The sequence below is a fragment of the Octodon degus genome, unplaced genomic scaffold (genome assembly GCF_000260255.1).
Source record: "Octodon degus isolate 3935 unplaced genomic scaffold, OctDeg1.0 scaffold00020, whole genome shotgun sequence".
NCBI classification, from domain to species: domain Eukaryota; kingdom Metazoa; phylum Chordata; class Mammalia; order Rodentia; family Octodontidae; genus Octodon; species Octodon degus.
The window spans coordinates 17,252,844-17,257,643 of NW_004524596.1; the positions used below are offsets into that span (position 1 = coordinate 17,252,844).

The 4,800-nt window shown below is 50.1% G+C and overlaps 1 protein-coding gene across 5 annotated transcripts in view; it reads left to right on the plus strand.

Annotated features, from left to right (window-relative positions):
• The window catches only part of Foxn2 (forkhead box N2), a 79,431-nt gene that overhangs the window by 7,135 nt on the left and 67,496 nt on the right, over positions 1-4,800 (plus strand). For 2 of the 5 annotated variants that reach the window (XM_023711262.1, XM_004627686.2), the window contains exon 1: positions 4,420-4,585. The exons of 2 other annotated variants lie outside the window; for them this stretch is intronic. The gene's annotated coding sequence lies outside the window, so the exon portion shown is untranslated. Of the gene's footprint in view, positions 1-3,567; positions 3,721-4,419; positions 4,586-4,800 lie in introns of those variants that run through there. One more of the 5 variants, XM_023711264.1, reaches the window with a different exon arrangement.

Here is a 4,800-nt window from a genome sequence, read left to right on the forward strand (position 1 = left end):
GTAGTGGTGCATTCTTATAATCTCAGCACTTTGGAGGCTGAAGTAGGAGGATTGCTATGAGTTTGAGGCCAGACTGAAGTACATAGAAAGGCTATATCTAAAAAATAAAATAGGCCTGGTGAGATGGCTCAGTGGTCTAAAGCACCTACTTAGAACAAGTTTAGCAAAGCACAGGAACCCCAGTTCAATCCCCCAGCACCACATGCCAGCCAGCCCCGCCCCCTGGTGGGCGGAGCTGGCCACACACATATACACACACAAAAATAAATAAATTTTTAAAAAATTTTAAAAAAAATCATGGTGATGAAGCTTCATGATTTAGTGTTTCTGGGTTCTTCCCTAATACAGCAAAAGTTAAAAAAAAAAAGAGAAAGGAAGAGCAAAAAAGAATGAAAAAGAAATTAAGAAACAGAACAAGAGAAAGAGGCAAGGAAAAAAATAAGGCAATAAAGATAAAAAAGACACGGTCCTGACTTTAAAGGGCTTGAAGTCTAGATTCTTTATTAATGAACTCATCAACTCACAAATTTTTTGTTACAAATGTCTTTTTTATTTTTTTATTTTTTATTTTTTAGGGAAAGGTCTACAGGGTGTTCAGGGTCTTACTACTAGATCTGATTCATAGTGATCCACCTGTTTACAGCCTCCCAAGTACTAAGATTACAGGCATTCGACACCATGCCCAGTCTCAGTTTGGTCTCAGCGTGCCCACGGGTGGGGCCGGCATGGCAGGCCCAGGGATCAAACCCCCAGTCCCTATGCCTGCTTGCAGACACTTTAATCCCCTGAGCTATTTGGCCAGCCCTCTTTTGTTAACTATTTGTTGCATTATGCAATTGATAGAGTGTATGATATAGGAATGACATAGGATTTCCAAATATCCAAATAATATCGGGGAAATAACTCTTCCTGCAAGCCTGCTAGATGCCTGACATGCTGAGTTTGGGTTCTCTAAAAATCAAAGAATATAATCTTTTTTTTTTTTCGGAACCAGGGATTGAACTCAGGCCCTTGTGCTTGCCAGGGAAGCACTTATTCTACTGAGCCATCTCCCCAGCCCCAAAAGAATATAATCTAAGAATAGCAGATTAAACATGGGACATATTTACTGAGAGAAAGAAAACTTCAGTGTAAGATGGAAGAGGGTCAGAGAACCTGCTTCTCAAGGGAATTTGATAGAGTAAAACCACTAGTGAGATGGATGTAAGGTGGGACAAACTTAGAGTTAACTAGTAAGGTTATAAGCGTAGTCACTCAGGCAATATTTTTTTTTAAATTTTATTTGTGTGTGTGTGTGTGTGTGTGTGTGTGTGGCCAACTCAGCCCACCAGGGGGCGGGGCTGGCTGGCATGTGGTGCTGGGGGATTGAACCGCAGTCCCTGTGCTTTGCTAAGCTTGTTCTAAGTAGGTGCTTTAGACCACTGAGCCATCTCACCAGCACCACTTAGGCAATACTGACTCAATGGGAAATCACAAGGAGGGCATGATATTGGGCAAAACTATGGTACCAACTAGGAGCATGAGCCTAGTCATTTAGGTGATGTTGATTAAATGGAGATGGGGGGGAACAAGTCATGTAGCAAGTACACATGGAATGAAAGGATTCTGCTGGAAGTGGGTTAGGAGGTTGTGCTCTCCACCCCAAGGTGATGGATTCATGCTTACAATATCAGTTACTGGGACTTGTTGCTTGAAAGACTCAGCAGCCTCCATTCGGGGCTTTCTGACTCCATAAACATAAGCATCAATATTTGCATTCCTATACTTTTCAGCCCAAAGAATGGCATCTTACGAGGGCTTGTTTTTGTCTAGTGGATTTGACTTTCAGTTTAGTTTAACATTGAATATGGTCCTTTGAAATATTTTGGAGAAAGAATAAAGCTCCACAAGAGATCTTGAATGTCAGGATCCTCTTTTTCCTAAAGAAATGTTTGGATTTTCTATTGTTTTGCTTTTTTAAACTAGGAAAAGCTACTCCGTCTGAATCATCATTTTTGATCAGAGTGTTTCCTCGGTAGATGTTCAAAGTCCTATAAAATAGCCTCTGGGTATACAAGTATCCCTGAACAAAAGTGTAACAGATTTGCCAAGAGAAGCGAGGCTTATTGAGATTATTTCATATAGCCATCTTGTATAGGTGGGATACACCAGTAAGGAGGACCCACAGAGGTAATTTAGCACATGAGGCTGCAGTAGATTCATTATTTAACTTTGGATAAGTAATACCACCTTTTCTATGTATTTTCTCATCCATGACAGATTGAGCTCCTGGGTGATGCATGCAAAATACCTTTCAGTATCTCAAGTTTCTGTGATTGGGGCAACCTACTCTCTAGGCCTCCTTCTGTCTCTCTTAGAAGCTTTTCTTCCTTTCAATAAGTTTTTCCTACTCTTAACCCCTGTGGTTCCTAGAATTTGTTTCTCAATTTCACAAATCTGGTGTTTTGGACATCTAGCCGGTTGAGAGTTTCTTTCCCCTGTATCCGTGGAGGCCTTCCACCGAGATAACTGATCTCGGTGATCACCAAGTGATCATACTGGTGGAACCGGTGACCAGTGTGCTAAACCCTTTACCGGGACTCACCGGATAAACCTTGCAAGGAGAGTCCATAACTGCTAAACCACAACATGCCCTCTCTCTGTGGACCATTAGCTTAGCCCTCTGGAGAAGGGCCCTGACTTGATCACCCCCACAGCGACTCTTCTTAGCTTGAAGTAACTAGATGAAAGCTGCACCCATCCTCCTCTAACTGCAGTGAGGGGTAACTCTTCAGAGGGGAAAATATTATAGATAGCTAAGCTATTTAGAAATATTGTGGGCAGTCAGGCAGGGCTGGGCCCTCAAGAGGTCAGGGCCTAAGACAACCGTGGCTGGAGGGGCGTTCACTGAAGGTCAGGCTTCAAGAAAAAGGACTCACTCATATACTTCCCCTAGGGAGGAACAGCAGTAATTGATATTCTCTAGGCAGGCACCCATCATCTTGGGATAGAGACCAAACCTCCTTAACCCACCCCGTCCTGGAAAGTCCTTGTCCTTCCTGTGTGCACTTGCTACATGACTTCCTCCCCATTTGATCCCCATTTAATCAATATTCCTGAGTGCCCATACTTCTTGTAATCTTGTTGATTCACCATACCTTTGTCCCACCTCACACCCACCATGTGACTTCCCATTGGATCCGTATTACCTAAGTAATAATAACTTGTAATAATGTTTTGTCCACCTTGAACCTTCCTCACCTCATGGCTTTGCTCAATAAAACCCGCATTTTTTTTCTGATTCTTCTAGACTGAAGCCTGGTTAGCCCTTTGAGTTAAAAATAGGCGGAGAAGGAATAGTGAGGGAAGGGGCTAGTAAAGTTCAGTGTATCAGGTCTGAGATCACACCTGTAAGGAGATGAAGACCTAGATGTTTGTGGCCACCATGGCCGTGACCAGCAGAGAAAGGGAGACTGAGGCCCGAGGAGGCCAGGGCTTCTTGGGAGCTATTTCAACCTTCCTTCCTTCCTTCTCCTCTCCGACACTGTCCACAGGAGGGGGCAACAGTGGTCGCTCTGAGGGGGTCTGCAGCAACTCCTGTCCAGCATGCCGGCCTCGTGGCCTCTCACGCGGGGCGCAGCTGTGAGGCCTCCGCTCAGGGGAAGAATAAGGAAGGGAACCATAGCGGCCCTTGGACGTGTCATAGAAGTGCAAGGTTTTCATTTGTGGGATGAAAAGCGCGTGCGTTCCTGCTTGTGGTTTTCGATCACTTTTTAAAGACGGGTCCGCAATGCACTCTTGGAGGGCCTTGAACTGCGCAGCCCGGCCGGCCTCCCCCATGTCTCTAGTGATGGGTTACCGGCCGGCGGCACGATGCGGCCCGGTTCTTTCTAAGTCTTGGCTCTGAAGTCCGTTTTTCTCTCCTCTCGCCCCCCACTGAGCTTAGCTGCCACCCAGTTTCAGCGAAGGAGTCTAGCGTGGGGCGCACGCCTGTTAGCCTCTGGGAGGCTAAGGCAGGTGGATGGCAGCCCGGGGCCCAGCGTGGGCAACGCAGCAGGGAAGCGAGACCCAGAATAAGAGTCAGGACGGGTGCAGGGGCTGGGGGAGCGCTTTCCAGCCTGGCAGGAGGGAGCACTCCGGGAGGAGCAGCGCCGCTGTCGCCGCAGCCAGGGACCGGCGAGGCCTGCTGGCCAGTTTCCCGCCTCCTCGAAACCGAGTCTCGGCCCCCCGCGCCGCGCCCCGCCCCCGCTGACGCACGCCCCGCCCGTCGCTGATGCTCCGCCCCGCCCTCGCGCCCCGCCCTTCCGGCACCACCTCCCCCACCCGGCCTGCGCGGTGTCCGGCGTCCCTGCAGTGGGAGGTGGGAGAGGCGGGGCCGGAAGGGGGTGGGGCCAATCTCCTTGGCGCCGCGTTGCCATGGTAGTGGGCCGGGGAGGAGGGGGAGAGGGGTGTGAGTTGCAGCCGCTGGCTCTCCGAGCTCTGCCGCCTGCTTGCGGCCGCGTCCTCCCAGAGGCTGCTGCCGAGGCCGCGAGAGTCGCGGCGGTCTCTGCCTCATTGTGTGCCCTGCTGACCTTCGCCCTTGGTGCTCCCGGCGGCCGCGCTCACGGTGAGTCCGGGCGGGCGCGTGGCTGTCCCGTGACACGCGCCGACATGTTTCCCTGTGAGGAAGGGCGCGGGGGAACCCGGCGCGAGGCTGGGCCGGGGGCGTCGAGGGCGAGTTCCGAGCTCCGCCCGGAGGTGTCGGCCGCGTGCCCGGGCGCTCGGGGAAGCGGCCGAGCCGCCCGGCGTCCTCGCTCGCCCAGGCCGGCGGAAAGTGCGACG